This window comes from Panthera leo, chromosome B2 (assembly GCF_018350215.1).
Source record: "Panthera leo isolate Ple1 chromosome B2, P.leo_Ple1_pat1.1, whole genome shotgun sequence".
In the NCBI taxonomy this organism is placed as follows: domain Eukaryota; kingdom Metazoa; phylum Chordata; class Mammalia; order Carnivora; family Felidae; genus Panthera; species Panthera leo.
The window spans coordinates 133,952,830-133,969,339 of record NC_056683.1 but is presented as its reverse complement, the minus strand read 5'-3'; the positions used below and the strand labels follow the sequence as shown (position 1 = coordinate 133,969,339).

The 16,510-nt window shown below is 38.1% G+C and overlaps 1 protein-coding gene and 1 pseudogene across 2 annotated transcripts in view; one reads left to right on the top strand and one right to left on the bottom strand.

The window, feature by feature from the left end:
• The window catches only part of TAB2 (TGF-beta activated kinase 1 (MAP3K7) binding protein 2), a 62,908-nt gene extending 47,740 nt beyond the window's left edge, over positions 1 to 15,168 (bottom strand). Inside the window, exon 1 of one of the 2 annotated variants that reach the window (XM_042940049.1) lies at positions 14,793 to 15,168. The gene's annotated coding sequence lies outside the window, so the exon portion shown is untranslated. Of the gene's footprint in view, positions 1 to 1,265; positions 2,586 to 14,792 lie in introns of those variants that run through there. The other variant, XM_042940050.1, reaches the window with a different exon arrangement.
• Positions 2,736 to 4,928, top strand: LOC122220477 (annotated as a pseudogene).
• Positions 15,169 to 16,510: the final 1,342 nt, after the last annotated feature.

Sequence of the window (16,510 nt, the reverse complement as noted above, 5' to 3'; positions counted from 1 at the left end):
ATGGACTTCTAACACTTCCCCAAGTAATTCTAAGGTGTGGCCAAAGTTGAGAACTACCTACCTTGTTTTTTTATTCCTAATGGAAACCACGTTTAATTCTGAAAGCCCTTTTGGCATATAAATAGTACGTAAGTATATTAAACCTAAATAACATGAAAATATTTAGATATAATGCTATTTGTGTGATCATGTCATTTTATGATAAATTTAACAATAAGACAATCTCTTTGAAACGGGTTTCTTATCTGTTGTATTTCTCATTTAACCTTGCTAACTAACATAAGCTTAAAAAATACAAACCTATAAACTCCATCAATATAGGAATTAGGTCTCTTTTGTTCCCTTCATGTAGCTAGCACCGTGTAAGCACTGTTCAGCATAACAGTAGATATTAAAATATTTTTTATTAAATTTAGTTATGGTAGAACTTCTGAGTCTTCCACAGAATATATAGACATCGTGCATAGTAAAGCCTTTTAGCTTTTTATTATCATTTAATTAAATTCCTTAATTGTTTCGTCTCTGTGATTTCAGCTTAGTTATGTCACACAGGTAAAAATTACAATGGGTTATAGGAGAAAAGAGGAGTACTGAAAATTAGTAAATGGTATTTTAAAATAGCTTAAGGGGTGATAAATGAGCTACAACACTGCTCAACTTGAGCTAGCCTCCCTTGACCTCACTCCAGCCATCAGCTCATTTCTCTGCCCCTTCCCTCTTCTGGGCTAAAACTCCTGGAAAGGAAGGGTTGTTTGTACCTAAGTGTCTTCCCTTTCTCCCTCCTAATCTCTTTTAGCCTACACAATCAGGCTTTCGCAGTTTTTCTCCACTGAAACTATACTTCTCAAAGCTGCCGCAGGCCTTCAGGCTGTCAGACCTCTTAAGCAGTCCCCAGTCCTCAGCTAACCACAGCTGAGGACCCAGTCAACCAATCTCCTCCTTTGAACAAGTTCCTCACTTGGCTTCTGAGGTTTCTACTCTTCTGGTTTTTCTCCTACCTGCTGGCAGCTCCTTCTCAGTTTTGTCAGATCCTCTTCCTTTCCTGCACATCTAGATGTTGGTGGACAATGGAGTTCGATCTAGGGTTTCTTTTCAACTAAACCTACACTCCTCCGCAGTGTAATTTCATCCAAATTTACCGCTTTAAACAGAGGCATTTGTATCTCCAATGTCAAGGGAGCGCTCTCCCTTGAGTTCCACACTAATCTAGCCAATTACCTGCCTGACATCTCCTTCTGGACATCTAAAACTCACTTCAAACTTACTATGTCCAAAAGGAAACTCTTAATTTCCCCCCTTTCAAGCCAATCCTTTCGCAGTCTTTTTCATCTCAGTAAATGGTGCCATCATTCATCCAGTTGATCCTTCTTTCAGATCCCAGATCTAATCCATCATCAAGTCTTGTTGGCTGGATCTGTAAAATAATATTCTGAATCTGACCACTTTCTCCCACCTCTGTTACTGCTCTTGTCCAAGCCACCACTGTAATTCACACAGACTGCCACTGCAAAGGTCTCTTACTGTTTCGTCCCTTGCCTTCATTTTCTGTTCCCCCTCTGCCCCTCATTCTATCGAGGGATCTTTATGAAAAGAAAACCAGAGCAAAATCCCCTGCTCAGTCCTACAACATGAGGCCCGTGGCTAACTACCACCCCTCAGACTTCACCTTCTACCATTCTAGCCCCCTCGGTTCTGGTTAGTTCTCAAAAAAGCCACTCTTTCCTCCCTTATGGTTTTTGCACCACTGCTCCTTCTGCCTGGAACATTTTACCCTCAGATACTTGCATGGCCCCCTTTCTTAATTCATTAACATCTCTGCTGGAATGTCACTTCCTCAGAGACAGTAGCTTCCTTGCCCAATCTCTCAAGAATAAAGCCACAAGTCTCCTCCTCACATCCTCACACCCTACTTTTCTTCATAGCGTGTCAATACCTGATATGTATTTATTTATTTATTTTCCATCTATCTGCAAAATGGTAACTCCACAGGATCAAGAACTTTGAAATTCACTGCTATACCCACCTCAGGACCTAGGTCAAACATGCAACATTTGCTGCATGAAATGAAAGTTTTACTGTATGGTTTCTTCACATTACTTTGCTTCTAAAACACTTTTCAAATGATCTAGATTTGGAAATTTTTGCACAATTTGAGGGAGAGGCAAATAAATGAATTTTCAGTCTAATTCAGGACCACCTTTATTAGAAGAGGATGAATCATGAAAATAAATTTCAACTTATCCCATTATTAAAACATAAAGTTCCCAAATTCTTTGAAAAAATCTTATCACACTTGCTTTTCTAATAAAGACCATCAAGTACACAAACAGCAAAATTTTTCATATGTACAACTGTATTTCAGGGATTTCATTTCCTGTAATGGCTGAATGGCTCCTACTAGATCATTTCTCTCATAAACACTATAAACACTAGACAGAGTATAAAAACAACTACATGAAAGCAGTAATAGAGATGGTGGGGAGGAGAAGGAGTCAGTACTTAGAAGGTTAACAGCATGGGGTGATTTTCCATTTTTTTTAGTGGCGTTTAGCCAGAGAGCAGGCCTCGGCTGGTTCGGGTGGCTAAAACCTAGACAGAAAACCTACAGCCGTACCAGCTTAATGAACCAAAGGGTAGACTCTGGCATACCCACAACAGCTGAAAACCTAGTAAGTAAATCACAGCAAGGAGAGAAGCACCAAATCCTATGTGTAAATTCTGCACACATCTCTGATCCCCAAACTACACACATGTGAGATTCCAAGCAGCCCAGCCAAAGCTAAAATAACTGAGATTTCAGAGTTTGAAGCTGGGAGTTCAGCCAAGTTAACTGCCTCCTAAAGCAAGCAAGCAAGGAAGGAAACCAACCAAACATCAATACTCACTACTGAAGGCACACAATAGAATCCAGAGTCTCTACATGCCATTCATAAGAAACAGGAAAAACTGACCCATACTCAAGAGAAAGGGCAACCAAGGGAGACCAAGCCCAAGATGACCCAGGTGCTAGAATTAGCACATAAGGATTTTAAAGCAGCTATTTTAACGATGCTTAAAGATGTAAGGACACACATGCTTGGATTTCAGCAAAAAACCACTCCCCTGAAACCCCAAAAAACCAAAAAGCCAGAAACTATATTCTTTTAAAAAAGAGAACCAAACATAACTTCAAAAAGTGAAAAATAAATGTCTGAGATAAATTCACTGGGTGGATTCCCCATATATTGGAAACGACAGAATAGTCGGTAAACTCGAAGACAAAGCAATAGAAATTATTCACACCCAAGGGATGGAGAATAAAAAAATGACTGAGGGTGGGGTGGGGTCAGGTAGGTGAGGGTAGGAAGAGAACCTAAGGGTAAATATCAAAAAGTCTAAGGTACTTTTAACTGGAGATCCAGAAGGATAAAGGAGAGAGAATGGGGTAGAAAAAACTATTTGAAGAGTAGTGGCTAAAGATTTCCCCAAGTTAGTTAAGACTTTGGTCACCTTCTCAGACATGTGTGGCTGCTATTGGTCAGGGGTCATCCCACACAGCAGGCAGAAGATGGTGGCTGCAACACCATCCAGAAGATGATGGCCGGAGTCCATCAACTCTAGGCTCCAACTCCTCATGAAAAGTGGGAAGTCCTTGCTGGGGTTGGAGAAGACTCTAAAAATGACCAGACAAGGCAAGGCAAAACTAGCCAATTGGCCAACAGCTGCCCAGCCTTGAAGAAATCTGAAACAGTACTATGTCACATTGGCCAAAACTCGTGTCCGTCTCTGCAGTGGCAATACTACTGAATTGGGCACAGCATGTGGAAAATTCTGCACAGGATGCCCTAACCCAGGTGATTCTGATATCACTAGAAGCCTGTTAGAACAGACTGGTGAAAAGTATGCAGAAGTTGTCTTTAATAAAACTGGCCAGAGCTTGTTTTAAACAACAACAACAACAACAGCAGCAGCAGCAGCAGCAGCAGCAGCAGCAAAAAAGATCTTACTTAAGAATATCAAAGCCTAAACAGGTTAGGCTCAAAGCTTAAACAGGAAAAGCCAAGGAAGACCACGCACAGGTATAAGTGTCAAACTGCTAAAAATCAAAGACAAAGAAAATGTTGAAAGCAGCGAAAGAAATGACACAAAGGGGAACAATTCTAATAATGCTGACTTGTCATCAGAAACTGTGGACGCCAGAAAATAGTCAAATGACATAACTGAAGTGTTGAAAGAAAAAACGTCAACCCACTTTCTGTATCCAGCAAAAGTAAACCTTAAGAACAAAGCAAGATAACTATTTTTAACGTAGCCTTTGGTGGTGAGTAAATAAATTTCACAACTAAGCACATTATTGAAACAAACCAATGTTAGATTCTGTATGAACTATAACGCAGCTAACTATGGGTATTTATGAGGCAACTGGATACACAGAATATTGAAAACCAGACAGTCATTTAGTCTAATTAGCCACGACCCACACACTTAAGCAGTGCCTAGAACGTGCAGATACAAGTACTAGTCAATGCCCTTGCTCTCCAGGCCACAGAAATTCTTGGATTAGAGGCACATCAACACAGTTTGTAATTTAGGTAGCTATTCGAACTTGTGCACTATTTTACCTTCTGTCTGCTTCCTGCTGCCACCTCAGCCTAGCCTGTTGCTATCACATTGGTTTCGTCTCTTTCGCATTCAAAAAAGGATCAGGAAGGAGCACTGTGCGTAAGGAAAAGTTGTAGAGAGCAGAGAGCAAGAAGAAGGTAGGCTCCAAGTCTTGATGTGTCTTGCAGGTCATTAAAATTTGGGAGTTTTATCTTCTGAGTAATGGGAAGTCACTGAAGATTTAAGCTCAGAGGCAGGGAAGGGGACATGATGAAAAAATCATGTATGTATGAAGAATAGCTACAGAATGGAGAAAAGGGCAAAATATATGAGAAACTCAGTTTGAAAACTACTGTTGTAGTCTAGCTGGCAAATGTTAATAGCTTGTAACTACAGAAACAGCAATGGAGGCCGAGTAAAAGGAAAAACTGAAAGGATATTTAGGAAGGAAAAATGAATAGAACTTGTTGATGGATTAAATATTGGGGTGAAGAAGTAGGTGTCCACACTGCTTTCTGATCTGCTCAACTGGATGGTGGTCCCATCTACAAATGATAGAACAGGCCCAAGAAAACAAAGGGGTAGATTACGGGTTTGGTTTTGAACATGCTGAGTCTGGGGCACCTTTAAAACATCAAAATAGATGTATCACAGAGGGAGTAAGGCTATATGGGTCTAGGCTGTACACGAGTGCTACCTAAGTGGTATTAACTGTGCTGTATGTGTTTAAAGGGCTCTCTGGGCTGAGGGAGAGACTGGGAGGCCATAGAATCATGGCTACTTTCGAAGTTTAAGAACATAAAAAGGAATGAAATCTTGCCATTTGCAACAACATGGATGGTCTAGAGGGACAATACTAAGTGAAATAAGTCAGTTAGGGAAAGACAAACACCAAATGATTTCACTCATATGTTTCAATTAAGAAACAAAACGGGCAAAGAAAAAAGAAAGAAACCAAAAACCAGACTCTTAATTATAGAGACCAAACTGATGGTTGCCGGAGGGAAGGTGGGCAGAGGGACGAGTGAAATACGCTTATTGTGAGGAGGCCTAAGTAACGCGCAGAACTGCTGAGCCACTATATTGTACACCTGAAACTAATGTACCTGCATGTCAACGAAACTGGAATTAACATTTTTAAAAAAGAAGGTTAAAAAAGTATGAAGCAAAACAACCAAATCTGAGGCAGATTCTGGAGACAGTCAGTCATCTGTCTGGCTAGAAGAAAGGAGGGACAGTAGGATTAGGAAGAAGGAGTTTGGGGTGGGGGGTAGTTACAGGAGATGAGAAAGGCCTTGAGATATAAGAACACTAAAGTTTTAATATTATTATGTAAACTATCATTTATCTTTGCCCTATTCTTGCATGGTTGAATTTTACTGAAACACATTTAATTATAGTTCATGTTGAGTACCAGAAATGGAATGAAATACATAAAACTAAAATTTACTTCTCAATTGCATTAGGATTCTCTTTTAGCTTATAAGACAAGAAGGTAAGGAGGTCTTCCCATTCTAACATATATATACCACCCTAAAATTTAGTTCTGGTTAATAACCTTAAGAGATGATGACTTTTTCTGTAAACAATGTAATCTTGAGTGGGAGAGGACCCCACGAAATTATCTGGCGAAAGTATACAATTTCAGAGGTTAGAGAAAAGCCTGTTGTCCAATAGACTCCTTGCTAGACTTCTCCTTTCACCTGTGTAATTTTACTTCTTAAAACTGACCCTTGACAACAAAATTCTTTACAAAAGTACTGTTATTCTCAAAGTGGAAAGACTACCTTGTTCACTGTTGTGTCCTAAATACTTAGAAAGTGTGTGCTAAGTAGTAGATGCTCAGTAAATATTTGCTGCAATAAATCTCTACATATCAGAAAATGCCTAGATTTATTTTTTTAAATAATTTTATTTATTAAGTAGGCTCCATGCCCAACGTGGGGCTTGAACTCACGACCCAAGATCAAGAGTTGCAGGCTCTACGGACTGAGCCAGCGTGCCAGAAAATGCTTGGATTTTGAAGACCAGTATAAAAAGTGGTCTCTATCTATCCAAACAAGCGTTTCCCTTACCCTCAGCTTTAAGTCGGTGCTGCTTAGTACTTATTTTGAAACTGCAAATTTGTTCCAATGCAATTGAAATAATAGGGAACAATTTGAGCGTTAGTTACCAGCTAGAAATACTAGTTGGATGCGGAAAACCACGCTCAAATGAAACAAGCTGCATGTGAATACACAAAATGTAACACACCTCAAACATCCGCCAGCCGCCTCAGCTGGCCGTATCAGCATGCGGCCCCACCTAGCCATATCTTGTGTTACAACTTTCCTTCTGATTTCAGAAAACCCTTCTTTGACCACTTCAGGATAACAAATTGCCACATCTATGCTCACTTCCATAAGCCAACTGCAGATCTTTTTCAAAGTACCATATTTGTTTGTACGTTATAGGAGTACACATTTCTTAGTCATTTAACATGGGTAAAACTATACTGTCATTTTTTTAAGGATCCTATCTTTTTTAAAATGTTCTCTGATAAAGTTTTTGAGTGTTGTATCTGGAACTCCACTTTTTCCATAAACCCTGTGGCTTTTCTTTTTCATGATTTGCATAGCATGGTGATTTTTAGAAACACAGATGTTAAATTTTAACAGAACTGTCTGAACTGCAAAGCCCCCCTGACCTTAACAACTGTGAACAGTAACTTCCCCAGGATGACTACTGGGAAGGCAGAATGTTTTAACTTATCTATTTGGTTGTCAAAATGATGTTAATAGTTTCTTATAACTGATTATAATTTGTGTCTTTTCTGTGGATTGGCTGACATTACCAGACTGTGCAGTGAGTTATTCTTAAAGAGTATCATAGAACGAAGCATTGATATACAGTTAGAATAGCTGGATGGTGCTACAATTTTTAAAATTAAAGTTAAAGCAAATTTTGAAACCTTTAGTCCCAATAAGATTTCAGAATTAAACCTTAAAAATAAAGAAATCTATTCCATGCCTAATCATACACACACTATTCTAAATACCTTTTACTTTACTCATGCATTATCTAAGTATCTCATCAAATGCCAGTTAGGTAACAGTTGATGCACTTCACATTTGATTAACCTCAAAAGAATTTACAAATGTCATTAATTAAACATAAAAACTTTCAAAAAAATTTTAACAGCAAATTATTGGACTTATATTTCTTGGAGCATGATATGACAACTTTACTAAGGCAAAGCAAACTCCTTCCCCCTCCCCCACCCCCCCACCCTCCACCAATCTATAATATCAAGTTATTTTCCTAAGAGTTAAAAAATGCAAGAATTGTAGCCATGTAATCAAAATCTAAAATTCAAATACTATCACTGTTTAAGACTAAAAATAAGAATCATAATCCCTCTTTAGCATAAATTTTAGCATGAAAGAATTGTAATACTGAAACACTTTACATAGATAGCTAGTTATTTGCAAAAGTAACAGTAAACATACCAAATCAGTCATCTAAATGCTACATAAAGTTAGCTATCATGTTCAGCTTTTATGTTGTTTAAAAGCTTGAAAGGAGCAAGGGACTGGTAGCAGAAAATGGATTTCTCAACTTCATAACGCTGCAATAATTTACTTTGTAAAAGAAAAAGTTAACACTAATGGCTGAAGTACATAATGATCTATACTTCCTTCTCTAAGCAAGAAAACTTCCCGACTTTTTCATTTACTACATTGCCTCAAGTCCATGAATGTTGGCCATTCCTTATGGATAAAAGTCTTACCAGTTTTAAGTTCTTCTAAAGGAATGTGCAAGTCAGCCACACTTGGCAATTTATGTACTGTGGTTTTGTGGTGAGTGCTACCATTTTCTAAGGATCAAGAAAAGTGCAATAAATCTAAGACAGAATGGTTATAATTCATCAAAACATATTATATAACTAACTACCTTGTGTGTATTTTCCAATTCATATCTCACTATTTTTTTCCAATACATTAGGGCTTTAAGATGGAGACAAAGTTATTTTTCAGTGCTCCCTTTTCCCTGTAATTTTTGGATAATCCATCCTGTGCATAAATATCTTGGAAAGAAAACATGATATAAATAAATGATATGACAAGAAGCTCCTATTATGGGTAAAAGGGAAAAAGAGAGGATAAAAGAAAATGAAAGCACTTGGAAGTACCAGTTTGCATCTTGTATCAACCATCAACATTTAGAACGAACCAATGAACTCAGTGGCATGTGAAAATTATAATAATCTGGTTAAAATATTAATCTAAAATGGCATCTTTATATGCAGATTAAGAGAAAGTTATGAGAAGTTTTATCAACTGATCCCTGTGCAGTTCTAATCACTTACTTGGCCCCACGCTTTCTTTTTGTTCATCTCATATAATTTTGCCCATCTTCCTTCTAATGTCATGGCCCTCAGCTGACTTCTCCCCAAAGTGGACTTCTGGCTGCCTGGTAGATGTATGCATGTGTGTGTGTTATAGCACAGGGCACAGGTCGATTATGTTCATGAGTTAGACACAGTGTAAATGGACAATTAGTCTTTTCTTCAATTTTAATTTTTTTCATGTTTATTTAATTTTGGGGGTAGAGAGAGAGAAGGAGAGAGAGAATGAGCAGGGAAGGGACAGAGAGAGAGGGAGACATAATCTGAAGCAGGCTCCAGGCTCTGAGCTGTCAGCACAGAGCCTGACATGGGGCTCGAACCCACCAACTGTGAGATCATGACCTGAGCCGAAGTCAGGGGGCTGAACCGACTGAGCCACCCAGGCTCCCCATTAGTGCTTTCGTAATAACTACTAAAATGTTTTACTATCTAACGAAAAGTTAAATTGGCAATTTGAAAATTATACACATACCCTTGATTGGTAATACAACCGTGGTTAATAGAGACTGCTAAGCCTGCTAATGGAGAAAATATATACAAATCTATATGTAAAGACCAACATTTAAATAAAATATTTCATTACTAGATTATTCAGAACCTTAAAAGGAAATCACAGAGAATTCAAAAGAGCAAAGTTAAAATTGGAAAGGCAATATTAAATGAATCGTTTCTAAAATACAACACCATGCTGTAATTTTGTTTAGTATGTGCCAGTGTTTCAATCTAACACTGTGAAACTGTTGTATATAGTTGGCTATTTGTCTTGTTATAGTTATGGTGAATGGATTTTTTATTAGATGGTCAAGAATAATCTCAGAACTATACAGAAACTTTTATCAGCAAATTTATTATATACAAATCTATTTCACAAATCTCTAAATTAGACACCCTTAGAGAATATTCAATTTAATATTTTTAGTTGTATAACATAATCAAATAAAGAAACAGAAATCACATCCTACAAATACCTATTCATAAATCTGCAGCAAAGTCTTTCCTAACTAAGTAGGAAATCTGAACTGTAAAAATATATTAAAGTGATCTTCTACTTAACATTTTTATTTATGACATAACCCATTTTCTAATTTATCATTTTTATATTTTTTCATATGTACATTTTTCATATGTAGTTTTTCATATATATATATATATATCTCAAACTTTGTTGAGTGCCTGCTACTTACTCTACACCATAGTGGGTGCTGAAAGTATTAAAATTAATAAAAGCACAGTTGCTTATGTTCAAGAAATTTACATTTTAGGGGTGCCTAGGTGGCTCAGTCGGTTAAGCCTCTGACTTTGGCTCAGATCATGATCTCATGGTCCGTGAGTTTGAACCCTGCATCAGGCTCTGTGCTGACAGCTCAGAGCCTGGAGCCTGCTTCAGACCCTCTGTCCCCCCTTTTCTGCCCCTCCCCTGCTCGTACTCTGTCAATCTCCCTCTCTCAAAAATAAATAAACATTAAAAATTTTTTTTTAATTTACATTTTAGTAGGGGAAAACAAACATTCGACAAATAAATGTAATAATGGATACAGATATAATATGCAGTAAACAGCAGAAATGAAGGAGGGACCAGCCAATTCTAGGAGAAGGGGAGGATTTAAGGAAAGGATTCATTAAACAAGGGGACACCTACGCTGGGTCTTGGAAGATAAAATGTGTTCTCTTGGACAGGTGAGAGGGAAAGAGTAACTCAGGCATAGGTAGTTGCCTAGGGAAAGACCTAACGGGGTGAAGCAGCATGGCAAGTTCAGGAAACCGTAAGGAGCTGGCTAATGCTGACCTGCGGGGGGTGAGACTCACAAGGAGACAGCGTGACAAAAGACGAGGCTGAAGAAGTGGGGTAAGGAGGGGCACGTCACAGAAGATTTTCATTGCTCTCTGCATCATGCATGCTGCCTCCCACAAGTCAGCAAAAACATGCCTCTCACTTTCTCCGTTCAGGTCATTTATCTCTGAAGCTCCAGGCCCTGCCACAAGACCTACCACTATGCCCCAGCACACAGCAACAAGTACTCTGTGCCATTTACAGGTGTACAAGCTGCAGTGAAGGTCAAGGGAAGAAGTGCCTAAAACTGAGGAACTGAAGAAAGGCAGGAAAAATGTCACAAAGAATGTCGTGCTTGAGCTTAGGAATTACAGAGGAACAATAAAGGTCTCGCAGGAAGGATATCCCTGACAACTGTTTGTGTTGAGGGAAAGGCCACGAAAGAACACGATAAATTAGAAGAATTACAGCTGAGTAGAGTAGAAAAATGAGTGAAGTTTGAAAAGGTGGGAAAGTTTCAGTGAAAAATGTACAGATTCCAGATAATGTAGAAAATAGATCTGAGAAAATTCTATGGGCCTGAACGACTTTTTGGCTCACCATCATTTCTAGGATCCACTCTATAAACGTTGCGACTACAAGCCAGGCAATGTGCTTTAAATATGCAAAGATAAGTAAAATATAGTCCCTGCTTTTGAGAAGATTATAATCTAGCAGAATTCAGATTTATATTGGGACTTCTTATCAGCACATGTCTATTATCTCACCTTATCCTCCCCACATGTGAGGCACAGAGGACAGCTGTTATATTCCTTTTAACTGAGGAGCATCATGGAGAGAGACACTGAGACATCTATACACACACTTCCCACCAAGTTAGTCTGCAAGGCCAGCTGTGCACAACTGTGGTGTCACCCCCCACTGCGACTGCAGTCGGCTGTGAGGCAGGCTGAATGAAGTCTGTTGCAGATAATAAAGAACCAGAGGTCTCTTTATATAAATTAGAGCATCTCATCTAGAGACAAACACATGTGTTTCAAGAGGAGCAGAAAGTCACCTCCTTAGTGTGTATTACTAAAAACAACTGCTACTGGCAAGTGAATAAGTAAATTACTGTATAGCAACACTAATGAATACCAAGTAGCTGTGTGTGTGTTTGTGTGTGTGTTTGTGTGTGTGTGTTTTGGTGGAATAAGATATCGAAATAATTAAATGGAAAGAGAAGATTTTAATGAATGAAAAAAGTAAGAGGCAGAATCTGTGTATTTAAAAAAGGGATACAAAGATGTATTTTAAAAAGATATTTTGTATGTATCTACAGGAAAGACTCTGAAAGAATATACACTTATTTTGGAGAGGGAGCGAGGCCAGGTAAAAGGTTACATGGATGGAATATGGTCCATCAGTATTTGTATTCTGATACCTGAGCAGGAGAGTAAGAGTAGAATAATTTGAAAATACCTATACTTAGCCAACTATATGTACTCTAAGATAACTTAAAGCCTATGTTATCTATGCTGAGACTGTTACTGTTCTAGTTAACAGCTACAACAATTAACAATCTTCCAGATGTTTGACAAGATGAGATCTACAGTTACATTTTGATTTAAACGTTACATACAGGCTGTATGTTTAGGTGTACGACTAGCCCTATGCTCAGTCCTGTTAAAACAAAAAAGCCAGGTCCCTTTGATTTTCAACCAAAGGCTAACTCAACGTGAACTAATGCTGAGTTACTCTCAAACGGAGTAAGAAATACTCATCCACCAATGAGATGGTTTAATTGTTTAAAAGAGGTAGGGGGTTGTAGAAAAAGAGGTTTAATGTTACTATCTTAAGCCTGAGTCCCTCAATAAACACAATACTTTTATAGAAAGTTATAACACATAAAGGTGGACAAGAACACTTTTCTCTAAGTTTACAGTGTAAACGCTATGGTTCAGCATTACTGGTTCACCATTATTATGGGCCAGGTCCTATGCTAAATGCCTAACGTGTGTCATTTCAGTTACTTCGCACATTCCTGTAGTAAGGATTAAATGAGAAACTGCAGGAAAAACTCTTCACACGTTTGGCACATATAACAATAAATGTCCTTAATGAGGTACCACTACTGCTAAAATCTAACTTCATCAAGACAATTACTCTAATACAGTTAGCTTTTCAAAAGACTCACGGACTTAAGTGCACCAAGGCTAAGAAATCTTCAGTGGATACCCATTCCCTGCTACTGAATTAAGTCCAAAATCTTTCACCTGACATTCAAAAGTATGACACAGCTCCATCTTCTATCACATCCTGTACTCCACTGTTCTCTAGGCACACTGGGCTGCTCACAATTTCTAGAACATGTTATACACTTAAAAAAAATTTTTTTTTTTTACTTCTTAAAGAAGTAAATAACATTTAAAATGTTTACTTATTTTTGAGAGAGTGCAAGTGGGGGAAAGGCAGAGAGAGGGGGACAGAGGATCTGAAGAGGGCTTTGTGCTGATGGCAGCAAGCCTGATGTGGGGCTCGAACTCACCAACTGTGAGATCATGACCTGAGCCGAAGTCGGAAGCTTAACCGACTGAGCCACTCAGGTGCCCCTATCTACTTCCATTTCCATAACTTAGATTTCTAAGATTTCTAGATTCTTGCCATTCTCTCCAAAGACTTTTATCTATCCCTCAAGGCTTAGTAGAAATGTTACCTTCCCCACAAAGTTGATTCTATCTGGTCCTTTCCCGTATACTGTCAGCACTCCTATTATAGTACTTCCTTTGGTATTACTTGTCTGTGAGCTCACCGAAAGCAAAGTTTATTCATTTGCACATCCCTTTGGGCCTAGTACAGTGTTTTACACAAAACTTGCATTCAGCAATGTAGAAAAATTTCACCATTACTAACAGCCTCCCAGTGATAACAAACAAGACTTGAAATTCAAATGCAATTCTCTCTTCAATTTCTCCCCCAATTCACCCATCGGCAGTAAAGATCCTGTAATAACTCTGATAGTAGCTCTCTTTCCGGTCCTAATACAACACTCAGTGAGAGTCAATCCTTTCAATACCAAACAAATCATGTGGGACATAATCAGGGACCCAATGCTGACTAGACTGGCTGACATATTCATTATACAATAACAGTGGAGGAGAGAATTTCTGAAGCAGAAGCTAGGATATTAGAATCATCCTTTAAAATCACAGTTGGGACATAAAATTTCTCGATCAATTCTTCTGAACTGAACTTTAAAAACAAAAGATAAGTATGGTTATCTGCCCATTCAGTGAATAAAATCACCTTTCATGGATTAATCCAGTTTCTAAATCTATACAAATTGGTAAAAGCAATAAATGCCCCTAAAAGCTAACTGACCTCAGCCCTCGAATCCTTCATAAGTAGTTTTCACTCCATTAAAATCTTAAGCACCAGGAAACGTGTTTTTGTTTTTGTTGTTATATTCCAGGACAATTTAATCTACTTATGACTTTCTTATTGGATTTATTTTGAATAATCAAGTATCATTACAGCAAATATTAGTTACACACTTACATTTAAAATTAAACTCTTTATGTAGAAGTACTATATAATACATTATTTGGTTCTGCTTCCAACTGCTGAAGAAAACACCGACTCTATGCGAAGGCACGCATTGCGTGGAATGGTTGAGAGAACTAGTTTCCCTTATTTAACTCCACGTACTACTCAGACTCTGTGTGAACCTCTTAAAGGAAGACAGTTTTGCTGTCGATAATGGTTACTTTTCATTGAAGACCAGAGTAGTTTTTGCACATTTACAGGGTCTAACTCAATAGTATTTCCAATTTATTTTTCCTAAGTTGTCTTTGCATTAGTTTGCTACTACTAGCAAACAAGTTAAATCAGAAATATTCAGGCAAAGTAAGTTAAAGTCAAGAGTAGCTGCATGTTACCTAGATGTTAGGAATGTTACTATACTTGAAAGCAAGAAGACCACAGATTTTGAAAGTAAAGTTTTGGTTATTATAGATGTCACAGTAAGGCAGTTACACAGGCTAAGCTTGACTGGTGCCGTGGACTTTAGCATACCTGGAAATAGAAAAATTCAAATTGTAGCTGTTCTTGGTTGGCCCATTGCCATTTTTGCAGCTTACAAATTTTTAATTAAGTAACTGCAGTGAGCTCATCTCTACCGGATACTTCTTTTCCAGGGCAGGTCCAGGAACTGGGTCTGGAGCCTTGAAAGCAGAAGAGAAACTAGAGTAAACTAGAGGCAGGCGGAACGAGAAACGTGACCAGGTAACACTATGAGATCTAATGGCAGTGATGAAGTCCCCAGTGCGTCTCACAGAAGATATTCGGAGGTGGAAGAAGGATCTCTTAAGTTGTAAGTTCCCAGAAGATGCCATTTACATGAGTTAAGTCACTGTCTTTCTTTACCCAACTCTACTCTAGACTTCCAGTTCCAGCTACTGAAACAGTGGCCTTCGTGAGACCTGTGATCGCTTTGAGCAGCAGACTGTCCAACGTGGGACCACACACAATAGCCGAAAGAGAAAAACAGCAAATCCACTTTCACTGGTCAAATTAAAATTGTAAAGTCCTCATTTTCAGGTCATTTTGCTCTTCTTGCACTATCTTATTTCCAATTGTCTTCTAACTGCTCCCCTGATTTCCTACAATCAAGTCTCAGAGGTTTCTTCAGAAATACATCCAAGCAATGAACTGAATTTCAAGTTCCAATTTTTAAAAATACTTGGTAATTCTTAAAGTGGGAGGCAAAAAAACAGCTCATAAGATGTGGTTCTTAACCACACTGGAAATTCTCTTTTTCCATCACCAAAATAGGTTCAATCTTTTTGGTATAAATTTGTGGGGTCCATATTAACACACACACACACACACACACACACAACTACAGAGGTTACAGAAATGGTAGGATATTAAAAATGGTAGACTGTTGTATGAGAGCCTGGCAAGGATGTCCTTACACTTGGTGAGCTGGCACCCGAGGGAGCTTCTCTAAGAAACAAATGCCACAGCACTCAAAATGAATTGAATTCTCTGCTACTGTCAAATGATGGCAGATTGTGGGAACTGCTAACAAGACAAAATAATAATAATAATAATAATAATAATAATAATAAAGACAAGGATTCAAAGAACTAACTCCCTGCATTTCTAGTGACTAGCAACACAGCAAAGCAAAACAGAATCGAAATAGTTTTTAAGAAAAATGTAAATTTTCCATCTTTCACGATGGCATATTGTCAGTGAAAAAATTCTGGCAGAGACAGATCTAGGTTCAAATCTTGTGTCAGCATGGCCTTAGACTAAAACTCTCTGCAGAAGTTTCTTTTCTATCAAGTTGGATACCACACCTCGCTTTACTAGACTGTCAAGACAATTAGCTAAAGTACACAAGTGGCTAACAACCTAGCACACAGTAGATAATCAGTTTTTCTGCATTACTACAGAGTGAAACACATTTTTTTATTCTAAACATACAGATCTACCTAAGTTTTCATTTTCATATATACTAAAACAACAGTGTGTAACAAGCTTTAGGTTTAAATAACTCAACTGCATCACATCCTAAGAGACACAACTGATCTATCAACATTGATTTCAGAACTACAAAGGAAATGTGTCAGAGAGCTCAATTCTGAGAGCTGATAATGAATACAAATATAACAATTTACATTTAGAACATAAAGGGAATCAGTGGTAAGCAAGGTAAACAATGTAATTCTTCTCCCTCCAAATAAAATAGAAAGTACCTTTGTCAACACATCTCTTGTTAAAAA